Here is a 15,738-nt window from a genome sequence, read left to right on the forward strand (position 1 = left end):
ATACATAGGTATCCATTCCTTCGAGCAGTTGTTCTAGATAAATACATTCCTGTATTGTCATAGCTAGAGCCATGTATTCGGCTTCACAAGTTGATAGTGCCACTGTGGGCTGTTTCTTTGTTTTCCATGAAACCAGTGAGCTGTCTGTACCCAAACTCACACAATACCCTGTGGTACTTCTTCTGTCTGTGGCGTCTGCCGCCCAATCTGCATCACTATAGGCTTGAAGCCCTAAGCCCTCGCTGCTCTTTCTGAAACAAAGCTGTTTATCTGCTGTGCCTTTGAGATAGCGAAAAACATGTTTTGCTGTAATCCAGTGCTCTTCTGTGGGATCAGTAAAATGCTGTGACAATTTACTCACTACAAAACATAGGTGAGGGCGAGTACATGTTGTCAAATAAATGAGGCTACCTACAGCTTCTCTGTAAATTTTTACATCTGTCCATTTCTGAGCATCCTCTTGGTAGTCTAGCTTTTGATCACATGGTGTTTCCCTTGTTCTATATTCTTGCATGTCAAAACGTTTCAGGATCTTTTCCACATATCTCTTCTGGGATATTTTTACACAACTGGCAGACTGTTCGAAGTCCATGCCTAGAAAATGTTTTAACCTACCCAGGTCTTTCATTTTGAATCTGGTGGAGAGAATACTTTTCACCTGGTCTAGGTTTCTAGTGTTGTCTGCTGCAATGATTAAATCATCCACCCAAATCACAATTATCACTTTTCCTGACTCTTTTGACTCCTTTGAGTAAACACAGGGGTCTACTGGGTTCTGTATGAAGTGATCTTCAATTAGGCATGTATGAAGCATCTCGTTCCAATTTCGCCCTGACTGTTTCAGGCCGTAAATGGATTTTTCTAGCTTACACACTAGCGTCTCTCCTTTCTTCTCATAACCTTCAGGTTGTTCCATATATGTGCCCCGACGTGACCAAACCCGATTTGATCCGGGGAGATACAAGTGTCAGGAAACGAAAAAATTTCTTGCTCTTCAGAAAATCAAAAAAAATCGAAGTCTTGTTTTTTTTTACTTCTTTGAAATGTCATTAATGTGTTCCCTTATTTGCCCTCATTTGCAAACTTAAATACAACTTGTAAATGAGGTAATTATTGTTAGATAGTTCGACATGTATTGTCTCTCAATACTGTGGAAAAACTACAGCCGAGGGCATTTACGCTGGGTGTGGTCTGTCGCGTGTGCTTCACAGGTACTTAACGAGGTGTTGAAACACACACGGACACACGCTCTCCTTTCTTAGCAGAGAGAAGAACAATGTTAATACACTATCTTAATGTTATAAGTTATAGCAACGTAACTTGTGACAAACGCAGTGTCTATATAAAAAAGATAAAAAATAAATAAAAGGCCGTCGTCAAAAAACGCGAGTCGGGACGCGGGTGTCATTAAATGAAACAACATTAAAACACATTTAGAATGTCACAAATTTTATGAGCGAACGAATTTCGTTCGAGTGAATTTATTGCAACCTAATAGCATAAGAAGTAAATTCATTCAATAGGGAAACTCAAAGAAAATAACATTATCAGGTCAGGACGCGGAGTGATATGCTTCCTTTTCATTCGGAGCGAGAGAGGTTGTTGTTGTTTTCATTATACCGTTTCACTATACCTTTTGTGGCTATGTTTTTACATCTAAATGCTTATTGGTCAGGCAGCCATGGTGTGTGTGTCGCTATTTATATACTTCTTGGCTCCACGCAAGTGCAGCATATTCGGTATTTGCTGTGAGGCGATTCCACGGCAAGTCAACTATTTGGTGGATGAGGGGATGGAGTCCAGCAAAGGTAGCAACGCCGTCATAAGCTACCTGCACCACTTCTTCAAAGACCATGGTCTTGGGGAGACAGATGTTGACCTTCACTGTGACAACTGCAGTGGCCAAAACAAGAACAAGTACATGTTGTGGTACTTAGCGTGGCGAGCGCTACATGGTCTTCACCATCATGTCAATCTCCACCTGCTGATTGTAGGCCACACAAAGTTTTCCCCGAACTGCTTCTTTGGGCTTCTCAAGCAGCGTTTCAGAAAGACCAAGGTGAACACTCTTGATGAGATTGCAGCAGTCGTAAGGGACAGCTCAGTGGCTGGAGTCAACATACCACAGCTAGTGGGAAAGGAAGATGGCACTGTAATCGTGCAGTCCTACAACTGGCAGGATCATCTGGGGCCTTACTTCAAGCCACTGCCACAGATCAAGCAGTACCAGCACTTTAGGTGGGTGTGGTCACTGTGTGTTGTGTATTTACTGTAATTAATTATTCACACTTTAGTGCAAAGAATGTCATTGGCAAATGATACAAATGCATTGTGTCATAGTTATGCATAGTTATGTGCCATGTACTAACGTTTCACTTTATTATTGCAGCTTTGATTCCAAGGAACCTGGTGTGGTTGTGGCAAAGATGTCTATTGATGGCGCTGAAACCAGATTCCAGCTGCTCCGTGACATCCGTGTCCTGCCGCCTATAGATGGACTTCCTGTGCTGCCACCACCGGGACTGGACTCTGCAAGACAACACTATCTGTTCCACAAGATCAGAGAGTTCTGTGATGATGAAGCTCAAGACATAACATGCCCAGCACCAGCCAAAGTATCGAGCAGCGGTTCAAAAATACCACGGTGATCACTCTGGAGAGGCCATCAGAACATTGAACATTGAACATTGACTTTAGCATGTCTATTTTATCATGCCTATTTTTCTCGTGTTATTTTAAATGATAATAAAATCTTGAAACTTGATTTGTCTTGTTTATATCAGGGTCCCCCATTTTCCTTATAATACATTTACATTTAGTCATTTAGCTTTTAGACTTACAAGGTGTTAGTTTGGCTACATTTACCATTGACCGGCAAAACAACATTTGAAAAATAAATGAAATGGGAAAAGAGGACCCCCCCCCAACAATTTCAATTAAAACAACAGCCATAAACTATACACTGTTTGAAAAGGAGATGGAAGAAGCAAAGCTTATCTGTTTCCATCCCCCATCAATAACTAATTGCAATATTATATATACTTCAGCAAGTACAATATCACACGATTTCCAATACATATGATACAATACAATTTGCAAATACTTCAACTACACACAACACAATCACACATGCACACACACACACACACACTAGACCTGGGGTTCCCAAACTTTTCAGGCCGGGACCCAGAAAATAAGGCGTGAGAGAGCCGCGGCCCAATGCACATCGTCAGGCTTTTTTTCTTTTTTTTTTTTTTTGCCAGGCGACCGATTTTTTAAGCCAAATATCACTTCAATCCTATTAAGTTAGTTCAAGTTAGTTATTCATTTATATGTGCTATTTATGAGAGGGCTAACTTGTTGCAAAATAATAATGATAATAATAATAGCCTCATTAACACTTTGATTGCCTAAGGTTAAATTCATGATATACCATCCGTTGCCAGCTCTATTTAACATGGAGAAGTTCCCCTTCTTTGCAGGGCTATAACTTTTTAAATTCTATTGCTAGATTGCCATTATTAGGGCCCATTCAAGGTCCTATATGTATTGTTCATGGTGTAGCAACGTTAAACTTTTTCATTCACATATTCATACTAAAATATGATCTAAAGTATAAGTATGTTTTCATCTCTTTCTGCAGCTTTCTCCAGAACGTGATTTATAGCCCCAAATACATTATATTGATGATGAAATACAGTTTGGTAGGAATCTGTGCGAGATCAAAAATTTCAATTGGACGTACTTCTAGAAGTTTCTACGTATCATCTGATATTGACCGGATGGGCGGGGGATCGTTTATAATTCCGTGGGCAACGTTTTACCATTCATCTAATGTGGGTCAAATGTTCATCATAGCAGTTAGTGTCGAACACGGTAATATTACACGCTAAAACTCACCCCAGTCTCCGCGGGCCGTTGGGTGATCAGCGTGGGGTAGACAGTTTTCCATTATGGGATGTTGAAATACCCGGTCCATTTCCAGGTTGTATAATAATATATACGTCCAAATCATGTTGTTTTTTCCAGTTATTTGCAGCGATCGATGTTCACTGTGTGAAGACTGAGTCTCTCTAACATTAGCAAGTGCCCGGACCACATATGGAGTGAGTCCTGCCGGGTTAAAGGTAACATCCGTTTTTTCGATCTGCCGATCGGCCACCAGATGGCGGTCTTGAACCGCTAGAGGATTGAGAGGAGATCACACTTGTGTCTCAGGGCCCCGGAAAGGAAATATGATTCCGATCACAGATTTTTGAAATATTGATATCAAAGACGAGTTACGGCGTCTTCGGCAACTTGAGCATGGCGGGGAAGGACGCCTAAACTCGTCCTTTGGCAACTAAAGTGTTTAAATACTATTGTTGCTTCGGTTGTTTTCAGCGTTTTATGTGCATAATCTGTTATTTAGTTTTAAATGTTCGTTGAAATAAGTAGATTTTTCGTTTTTGTTTATTTATTAAAGGAAAACTCCAACATTTTGGGAAATTAGCTTATTTAACATCTTCCCTGGAGTTAGACAAGAAGATACATACCTTTTTAGGTTTAGTTAACTTTAGGTTAGTTGTAACGTTAGTTTAGGTTCGTGTTAACGTTAGATAATGTACAAAATAAACGTTTTTCGCTGCTATAAACGTCGCACTTTTATTTTGACAACCCCAGAAAGGAAGTCATTATATATGCTTTACGATCCTGATCTGTGTTAGCTCCGGTTAGCTCAGAGCGTCCGGTATATCAACACCAGCCATTGGATTACTGTTTTCTAAATTGGGGAGGCTTTTAATCGTCAAGGTAAGAGGATTTCAAGTCATGGTATCCATAAACTTCAATCGGTTCAGATCCTTTGAATGAATGAGAATGTAAACAAACATGGCGTCACGTTGAAATCACTGACTGCGCCCCGAGAGGAGTGGTTCGGCAAAAAATAGTTCCGAGTATATTTGCTTATAAAACGTAATTGTCTAATTCAATTATTTTTTATTTCTCCACGTGGTGAATACACAGGTCACAACATGTTTACATGAACGTTTTGGAGTTGTATTTGGAGTGTATTCTGCAATCTGTTAATAAACTTTTCAATCAATCAATCAAACTATACACTGTAAGGGAACGCCAGGCTCAGGCCCCGCCTCACTTCCAGTGATGAAGCTAAGCTATGCTAACGGAGCGACTGTTCCCTAAGCCTAATGCATGCACAGAGACAAAAAAGGTATGTATCTTCTTGTCTAACTCCAGGGAAGATGTTAAATAAGCTAATTTCCCAAAATGTTGGAGTTTTCCTTTAAGTTAATATAAAACCATATAGTCACATTTTAGAATACAATAGAATAGAATTTTAGAATACAACTAGAAACACTGTCCTGGCCTGCTTCTAAGTTCAGTGGCCTGACAAAAAAAAAAAAAAAAAAAAATTGGGTTTTTTTTTTAATCATCTCGCGGTCCTCCCGTGGCTGCTCGCGGCCCACCTTTGGGTCGCGACCCCGACTTTGGGAACCACTGCACTAGACTATACTCTCATGTCACCCTTCAAATCATTCTCATACAATACGTTGGGCTTCCTCCCTGGTATAATTTGTGAACACCATCTTTTTGAACTTCCTCTTTAATATATTTATAGATTGACTGGATTTGATCTCCTCCTCCAGATCATTCCTCAAGGTAACTCTGTACATGAACTGGGCGGTTTTGTAATCCACCAGGTCCTTTAATTTCAGGACTGAAACTTTTAAAAACAAAGCATTTGTATGTGCTTTATAGCTCTCATTGGTTACAATCCTGATTGCTCTTTTTTGGAGCATAACCAAAGGAAGTAGGTTGGTTTCATAGGTATTTCCCCACACCTCAACACAATCATTCAGATAAGGACCAAAGCATTATATAAGATAAAAGAAGATTGTTGGTTCAGCCAATACCTTGACCTCCACATTACGGCTTATGTGAGGCTTCCAACAAATTGACATAACAAAAGAGCCTGACGCAAGGTGTTAATGTCCCCAGAGAGAGAGGGGGGCCATGGAATACAATGCGTTGTAGTTGTTTAACACAGAAGTGTGAAACTCTCCACAAAGTTTCAATGCCATTCATCTCTGAATGCGTTTTGTGATATCACCATGATTCATAGGAAGTAGCTTGAAAAGTATCCCACCAACATTTTCAAGTGATGGCTTATTTTGAAGGTATGAATCTGTGCTTTCAGATTCATACCAGATAAAAAAAATTGACGTTGCCTCAACAAGTCCATCCTCCCCACGGCCAGTCACATATATCTCCCTATCAATGGATGCGTGCAGGTAGGCTGTCTTCACATCCATCTGGTGTAAAATCAAACTGTCCTCAGCTGCTTTCTGCATCACTACCCGTACAATGGTCAGATTGGCTGTGGGTGAGAATGTCTCACTGTAGTCTATACCTTCCCTTTGACTGTAGCCTTTAGCTACAAACCTGGCCTTGTACTTGTCGTGGCCTTCAATACCCTCCTTGATTGAGTACATCCATTTTCCTCCCACTGTCTGTCTACCCTCTGGTAACTTGGTTAGAGTAAAGGTATGGTTGTCCTCTAGGGACCTCATCTCCTTATCCATTGCTCTCTCCCATTTTCTTGACTCAGGGGACACCATGGCCTCTTTAAAGGTCTGAGGTACACCACTCACTACTCTGTAGCAGTAATCTATGCTGGTAAGTGTACTGTCATCCTCGTCACTTTCTCTCTGGGCATAGTCTTTCAGATACTTTGGGGGTTTATGTTCCCGGGAGGGATATCTCCCACTGCATGAGGCACGTGACGTCACCCTTGGGTGCTTCCCGTCATCATCCTCTGGGGGTTGTTGACTGTCTGTCTGCACGTCTGTGCTCAGTACACTAGGCTGTGGTGTCTCTCTTTCTTCACACCCTCCTCTGGAGTCCAGCTCTGGCTCCTGTGTCTGTGTCTCGTTCTCACAGGTTGTCTTTGTGACAAATTTTACTAGCCTGTGTTTTTGCACTTTCCCTTTACCGGGATAGTAGACTAGAAAAGCGGGGCTGCCCTTGTCGTGCCCTACAAAGAGTCCTTTTTCACACCTGGACTCGAGCTTTCCTCTGTCCTGCTGATAAGCATAACACACTGACCCAAACTTGTGCATTCTGGCTAGATCACACCTTTTTCCTGTCAGTGCTGTATACTGGGTGGTGCCTGTGTGCTATTTTAAACACCGGTTTCTGGTGTAAGCGGCTTCTTGTACCGCATAATGCCATAGACTCTTGGATAAGTTACCATCTATTAGCTTACACCTAGCCATTTCGAAAAGAGTGCGTCCTTCCCTCTCTGCTATCCCGTTCTGGTGCGGGGAGTAAGGACAGGACGTCTTCTCAACAGTGATTGGAACTCTCTATTTGTGAACTCGGTTCCGTTATCGGACCTCAAGCATTTTATGTTGCCATAAGGGGCTACATCTGCAAGGAATTTCTCTGTGGCCTGGAGTGTGTCACTCTTTGCTTTGAGAAAGTAAACAAACACTGCCCCTGTACACACATCTGTAAAAGACTGTACATATTTAAAGCCACCTATGGACTCATTGCTTACTGGACCGGCTAGATCTGTGTTAACTAGCTCAAGTGGTGTCTTCACTTTTTCCGTGGGACCTCTGTTCCTCGTTTGAGTGATTTGATTTGATTTGATTTTTATTTAGTACATACAATTTATACAATAGTATAAAAACAAGGGGTACAAGGATAACATGTGAAAGTCTGTCGACTTGTTTCCAACATGGTCCCAAGTGAACTTTCCCTTTATACACACATCACATTCCTTGTTAGGTCTATGCTTTTCACCGTTAATGTGCATGTCTACTGTCACCACTTGCAGCTTCAGTATATCCTCGTAATTACAATGACCCATGATCTCATGCCATGTCTGAATATCATGATTGACATTACACATGTTTCGTTACATTCCGTTTGTAGATAATACATTCTCTTGTATACCTCAATGTTAAATCTCGTACCATTAGGCTCTACAAGAACATCTTTACCTTCATTGAAGAACACTTTGGCACCGTTTGCAGTAGCAGATTTGACAGAGAATAGTTCTTGTGGGAACGAGGGTATGTAGAGAGCGTTCTTTAACGTCACTGTACACCGGCGCCCCTCACTGTTTATGAGGCATACCTGTGCGTCTCCTCTCCCCTGCGCCAACCCGAATGTGCGCTTCCCATCTGCCAGCTCCATGCTGTGTCTCTCCGGCTCGAAGGCGCTGTCAAAGTTCTTGAATCGGTTCCTGTCGTTGATGATGTGGGACGACGCACCTGTGTCCACGATTAGTCCCTTCCTTTGGACCCGCTGCTGCTGCGTTGACTGGGTGATGTATGTTGTCTGCGCCCCGAAGATGAAGTCTTCTCTTCCCGCTGCTCTCCGGGCGTCGTCTCGCCTCGCCTCACGTCCATCGTTGCCACCATCTTGTCCACAGCCGCCATCTTGTCCACAGCCGCCATCTTGCACGTGCGCGTACCGAACGCTGCACCAGACTGTTTTTGTGCATTTGTCTTTTCGGTGACCCTTTTCTCCACATCGCCAACACGCCATCTCCGTCTGGGGTCCGGTCTTTATCCTTGGCGCTGCTCGGGCCTTCATCACCTTTTCTCCCGCCTCCTCGGCGACCGGGTGTGTGTCTTCTGAGGCCTCGAAGTTCCGCAGCTTGGCCTTGAACTCCCCCAGCGACATGTCCGCTGAACCGTGTGTCACCAACAGTGTGAATGGTTTATACATCTCCGGTAGTCCTCTCATAACCATCGCCATCATTAATCCATCGCTCGGTGATTCTCCTGCAATCTTAAGCGCCGTGATAATTTGTTCAGCCCTGATGATGTATTCAGTCACAGTCTCTGTGTGCGCTTTCTTCAGCGCGGTCAGTGTTATGTAGAGGGATGCGATTCGGGGTCTACCCCTGCCGATGTAGTGTTCTCTTAACACTTTTAGGCTCTCTCGGCCTTTGTCCTTTGTGTCGTGGAATATTAGCCCCAAGCTTGTGTCGTCTAGGAGTGGTGCTAACTCACAGTATGCGTCGGCATTTTGCTTGATATCCTGGGCTTGCGCTTCCGCCGTTACTTCTCCCGTGGGGGCCGTCAAGATCGTTGTCTTCAGTCCTACTCTGTGCATGCAGCACAACATTCGCTCTTCCCAGAGCTCGTAGTCTTCTGCCCTTCCGTTAAACGAGGGCCACTTGCTCCTTCCTCTTGTCGCCATCCTCTTTTTGATAGTAGGCGTAGCTTTAGCTCCCGTTAGCCTAGCCTTAGCCACGCGGTGCTCCCGCTGATAACCTAGCCTATACTTTCAGCTAAACTTGCTACCCTTATTATTTTGCTCTTCCGTGATCTGGGCCCATAACCTGTTGACAGAGTCACCTGGGGAGCAACAATAATAGGTTCATGACGACAAGGTCCTTCTTTAGCCTTTAATCGGCGTGGTTTATTTCACATTGCATATGCACCATGAGACCTTCTATCTCTGTGAGAGGTAGATGAGTGAAGAGATCGAGGGGGAGGGAACAATCCCTTTTATACCCTCTTACCTGACGTCAGCTACAATAGCTACGTCTCCATGCGCCTATAGCGCCCTCTTGTGGAACAGTTAAGCAGTTACATACTGATAGAAATCGGTGTTTTTAATGTATATTGGGGGAGATGACAGCATCTAAAGGGGCCAGATCAGAGAGGTCGAAATGTGCATGGTGGGGGTGGAGGCGGTTTAAAAGTGGCTGGCAGTCAGTGTTAGCAGCGAGCAGAATGTTTGCATTCCATCAGAACACAACAACTGATAAGAAACCGCAGCAGGCAGAGCGAGGGAGAGAGTTGGACATTAATGAAACAGACGTTTAAAATGTGTGTTTAAAGGTTAAACGCAGTTGTCATGGCAGCGGCACATAGTAACCAGAAGAGGGGCGGGCCTGTCGTTGCTATGGCGAGAATATAGAAAAGTAAGTTCCTTCCGGGTGTAAGCCAGACTGAGAAACGAACCACACAGAAGAGGAACCATCAGAGACTTTGAGACGGCTCCCTCCTCCCATCACAAAGAGGGGGGGGGGGGCAGCACTAGAGAAGTACCACGACGACAGGCTTTTGGAATAACCACCAGGCCGCGATGACCACCGAGAGATCATTAGAATAGACTTTTCAAGGACAATACGAATTGGTTCCCATCTGATTATGAGGTTTTGTTTATGGAATAAACAACGTTTCTCCGAGAAAGGTATTACGCTGTCAAGTGTCGAATTCTTACGAAGGTGGTGAATTATTATGGTTACGGATTGCATTAACGGGGAATGACAAGGATTGTACAGCCAGTATGTGAAGACGTCAAAGAAATAAACACAACGCAGGGTACATATACCGATATGCCCTAACATGTTACTTGTTTATTGCACAATGTTACTTGTTTATTGCACAATGTTGATTCTATTATATGTTATTTGCACATTGTTGCGGGCAAGACCACCCGCATTTCATTGTATACTTGTATGCCGTGACAAATAAATCTCTTGACTTGACTTGACTTGAGAGATGATAACACAAGCCAAACAGATGAAGACGTGATACTGGCTGAACCATCAGAATCTAATACTATCATATTAACACATAAACTCAACAAGTAGCTGTCTAACTACACACCCTCAAGACCCCTACGCTCTGCATCATCTTCCCACTCAAAGTGAAGCAGGCTATTCTCGGTTCTCGCTCCACAATGGTGGAATAATAATTCCCTACTACTAAGCTACTTTACTTCATCATGCTATAAGTAGTAGTATAAGTAAAGTAGCATATAGTAGATGATTATGTCTATACTACTATGCACTAAATTGCTTTGGATAAAAGCATCAGTTAAATTACTAAATGTAAAATACAATTAAATGTATGTGGGGCTGCATTTTACTGTAATTGACTGTACTTTACTGTGTGCACTTTTCTTTGTGTGTGTAACACTAGATATTATAACTCGTTTGGCTTGTTAATAGGCCCCTTCACCCATGGCATTGATTATCACTTTCTACGCATTTCATATGTCGTTAGTTAAACTTTTGATCTGCAATCCCTTTCTGTGGTGCTGAAATGCGTGTGTTTCCATTTCCCCCCAAATCCGTATAGCAACAAGTCCTGTAGGCTATGGTTATTGCAAAAGCTTTATCTTGGGCGTGGGGGACGTGGGGTGGGACATTCAACTATGTTGAGCACCCACCGGCAGAAACATAAATGGGCGTCTATGGGTGGGTCGGTAAGTGCACAGCCAAAACAGATCATTTCTAGTTTCAAACAGTGCTCCAGGGATCCAGCGTTTCTTTTGTAACACTTTATGTAATTTCAATACTAAATATGCACTTTATTTTGACTTTTCAAAGGTTAGCACCCCCCCCCCCCCCAAAAAAGACCAGATGCGCCAAATAAACAAAATTCTCATCATATGACAGTAAATAGCGGTACTGTCTTTTATTGCACAGAGGTAGATAGAGACAGAAAATTAAAGTGTCTCTATCTGCACAGTTTACATTGTAAACAATGCAGACTTAAGAGAAGGTGAAATACGGTATAATCCCCACATTCACCTGGTTATGACACCATCTCCTGCACTGCCTTCAGGCTCTGTACTTACGCTCCATTTAAAAAGTGGCACTGGAGTAAAAAAGCTGTGAAGGTGCCTTCAGGGGCGGTGGAAGTTATCTCCTCTCTAGTCAGCATCGGGCCCACTGGGGGGTGGAACGGGACGGGACTCCCAGTCTTGAGTGAAGGGAGTAGATAGAAATACATGTGTTCACAGCCTGATCTGCCGAAGTAGGGAAATATATAATTAATTCTGCTTTGCTTTTTGTGGTAATGACATTATTTATTATCATCATGACTTAATAAAAACAGTGACTGTGCTCATACATATGCTGTTTGAATTTTTGTACATGATGTTAAATTAATTGTATGTTTTTTTTGTACCTGCAGTGCAGACTTGCAGAGGATCCCTAAGTGTCTGTGGCTAGCAGAGTGAGTTGTGAGGCTGAACAGCAGGAGTAGTAGAGAGAGGCAGCAACAGTACAGATGAGCTCCACTGAACAACAGCGGCAGGGCTCTCTCTCTCGCTTTCTCTCTCTCTCGACTACACACACTACACACACTCACACACACACTCACACCCAGGCATACCAAATGCGCTCTCACCCACGCGAGGTCACACGGCTAAGCAGCTCACTCTCTCTCATCATCATACACACATCATCCTCGCTCACACCAATATAATCTCTCTCACAGTCACACAGATACAATTCCGTAGGTAAAAGGGCAACGCTGTACGCAGCAACCACTCTGTCCGCTCAGCCCGCCGCTGTCTGTCTGTGGCAGCAGCGCCTCCTCACGCCTCCTCGGCTCCGAGACACAAAGCTGGTCGCCCCGCTGTGGGCAAGAGCCGCTCGCTGGCTTCTCAACATAATAGAGACAGAGAGACGGGGAGAAAGGAAGGAAGGGGAGCAGAGGGGGACTGCAGGCGGCAGAGGGAGGCGGGAGATATTCTACAGCAGCGCTGAGAGAGGAGAAAGAAGGGGGGTGGGAGGGAGGGGAGAGAGAGAGAGAGAGAGAGAGAGAGAGAGAGAGAGAGAGAGAGAGAGAGAGGAGAGAGAGAGAGAGAGAGAGAGAGAGAGAGAGAGAGAGAGAGAGAGAGAGAGAGAGAGAGAGAGAGTGAGTGGGTGAGAGAGAGAGGTGGGAACAGAGAAAGGAAGCGAAATGCAGTCCGGCTGATGTTACAAAACAGAGGTAGGTCTTTGATGAGAGCCTGGAGGACCGACGCTATCCTGCACGTCCACACGCAGAGCCGAGACGACCGAGGACGACGCGCCAGGTGTACTGTACCTACTGTACCTACGGCAGCTGCTGCACACCGAGCGGAGAGCATCAGACAGTAGGCTGCAGATGTGGAAGGACCACCGCTCAAGTTCTAGTCCTGGGTAAGTCAACTTCTCACCTTTCACACACACACACACACACACACACACACACACACACACACACACACACACACACACACACACACACACACGCACACACACACACACACGCACACGCACGCACGCACGCACGCACACAGACACACACACACACACACACACACACACACACACACACGCACACGCACACGCACACACACACACACACACACACACACACACACACACACACACACACACACACCACACACACGTGATCACAAGTGTCGGCAGGTGTTACTGATGGTTATCACAGTATTGTAAACGTGTCCTCTCTGCTGCCCCTCAGATTTGTCACCTATCAGCTGTGTCCTATCGGCATAGCAGCACTGTCTTAATCTCTCTCTCTTCTCTCTCTCTCTCCTCTCTCTCTCTCTCCTCTCTCTCTCTCTCTCTCTCTCTCTCTCTCTCTCTCTCTCTCTCTCTCTCTCTCTCTCTCTCTCTTCTCTCTCTCTCTCTCTCTCTCTCTCTCTCCTGTCGCTGTCACAGGCTGTGACTCTCTGCCGGGTTATTGTTGCATTATTATCCAGTTTTCTGCGGTTAGGACACTTAGGATGGGTGCCGGGCTGAAATAGATGACCTGCGCTCTGTAGTCAAACGTATCCGCGTGGTTGTGCTCAGGTATGTGAAGGGGGTGCAGGTTGATGATGAGTTCATGTCATTGTTTAACCACCGGGCCAGGACCCAGGCCAGAATTCTAATGATCTCAATCTGATCTGAGAGATCCTAATGATCTCATCTGATCCTCTCTAATTCAGCTGGACATCGCATCTCGTCCATCATCATCATCCCGGCGTTCCTTTGTATCGCCGCCTCTTTGAGAAACCGGTCACACACAGGGCCACTCGTGTCTTTGCTTACCGGCTCTCAATTAGGTTTAATGATCTAAGCGTGGGGGGGGGCGAGGGGCAGAGAGGGAGACGGGTGCCTTCGATCGATCTTGCCGTCAGCACGCGTGAGGAGAGATGCTCGGTGCCTGTTGTGTGACACGCCTGGGAGCCTGGACCCATTTGCTGTTGCTGCGCATGTGCCTGCGTTCTGCTCAGTCCCCGTGTCTCTACACCGGCTGTGTCCTTGTTCAGTTCAATAGAAGTCATGTAATCCTGTAAGTAGATTCAGGTAGACTTGTGTAGTCCTGTCCTCACCTCTTCTGTCCGGACGCATGCTGTCTGACGCACCCAACAGAGAACAAGACTGTTTTGGCACTTGGTCACACAGTTCATGTTAATATTCAAATGACTGTAATCTACAGTAATAGATGGTCTCAAAGTGATGACAATAACATTCCAAAGGACCAGGTTTATTTCCTGTTGCAATGTTTACTAATGCAGTAGTTGACAGGAAATACATTTGGGGGTCCAAACTGTTCCCTAGCAACAGAATTACAGTGAACCGTCTATAGTCATTGGTAATTTGCCTAATTGAACATTGATCTATCACATATTGATTGTTATTAATTGATTGTTGCCTGTGTCACAAACAAATCAAACAAATTGAAACGTTGTCACGCACGCGATGGTGGCCAACAGCCTCGTGAAATGCCTCTTGCTCAGTTGCTCAGTCATCGTCTCTTCGTTGCCTGCATCTGTTTTTACACTACGCATGGAATTACCCATCTCGTTTTTAGGGGATGAGGTTCTTGTGTACTTGATTGTTTTGTTTGCCATAAAGTACCACAGGGGGCCTATAGTGAAAAATATGTTGTGTCGGCGCTGAAGCTACTTCCATTATTCAGCAGGTCCTTACCAGCTCCTACGGTGCCACTTAGTGCCATTGTGTGCGTTATCAGTTAGTAATGAAATGTCCGCTGATGAAATGCCTTGTTGAATCGAACCTCTTAGCGCTGTCCATTACAACGCCCACAGGCCTCCAATCTTGACCTGGCCGGTGCACATAAGCTGTCGGCTGTGCTCAATAGTGGCATTACCTCTGTCCTGCGCCGGCCAAGCCCGGCCTCGTTGTCAAGTGTGGATTCTTTTCCCCTTTCTTTCTTTTCTTTTTACGAGGGCAATAAAACGGATGCATCCATTGTCAGCGAGATGAGGGCACTGGTGCTGTACAGAGGGCAGTGGAGAGTTGGAAGGAAGGAGGGAGGTGCGGAGGAGGAGACGAGTGCGAGGAAGGAGAGGAGAGAGTGCCCCAGTGAGTGGCTGTCAAATGGCCCGCAGGCACACTGACACGTCAGCTGTCACGGTTAAAATGTCCAGCTGGACAGATCGGGAGGGAAATATGGGCCTGTCTTGCTCTGTCTCGCCACCCCTCCGTTTGCTGGCTGCTGTACTATCATCACGCATGTTCCCGATAAGGCTGTGACCTTAATGCAGAGACTGGAGAGCGTATGTTCGTACAAGTGTCTCGGGAGCTGGAGTTGTTGGTGCCGCTGACTTTGAAATAGGAATTACCCTTGAATCATAGCCGTTGAGTAAGTCTTATTCAATTGAAGCTGCCTTTGGAACGCTGTCTCCCATTGGTTGATTTAATTTCAGAAATGCACGTCTGGTAACGGTGCCAGTACTTTCACATTGTTGAAAAACCCTTTCAACGCAGTGCCATTCAACCAATGGAGAATAGATGGAGGCTTGGCAGAATAAATAGTACCATGACGCTAACTTCTGACATGACTCATAATAAATAATCATTGGATTATGTATTTAGATAGCTGTAATAAGCAATCATTCAAACATAGTATAATACAGTAGGGCCATAAAAGCCTCATTGAAGAGTCCATTTGTCTGCTTTCTTCATAGAGCTGT

At 44.6% G+C, this 15,738-nt stretch overlaps 1 protein-coding gene across 1 annotated transcript in view; it reads left to right on the top strand.

Moving 5' to 3' along the window:
- Nucleotides 1-12,702: 12,702 nt before the first annotated feature.
- LOC311224180 (leucine-rich repeat and immunoglobulin-like domain-containing nogo receptor-interacting protein 3) overlaps nucleotides 12,703-15,738 on the top strand; it is a 106,841-nt gene continuing 103,805 nt past the window's right edge. Inside the window, exon 1 of the mRNA XM_084309054.1 lies at nucleotides 12,703-12,946. The gene's annotated coding sequence lies outside the window, so the exon portion shown is untranslated. The remainder of the gene's footprint in view (nucleotides 12,947-15,738) is intronic.

This window comes from Notolepis coatsorum, assembly GCF_963971535.1.
Source record: "Notolepis coatsorum genome assembly, chromosome: 2".
NCBI classification, from domain to species: Eukaryota; Metazoa; Chordata; class Actinopteri; order Aulopiformes; family Paralepididae; genus Notolepis; species Notolepis coatsorum.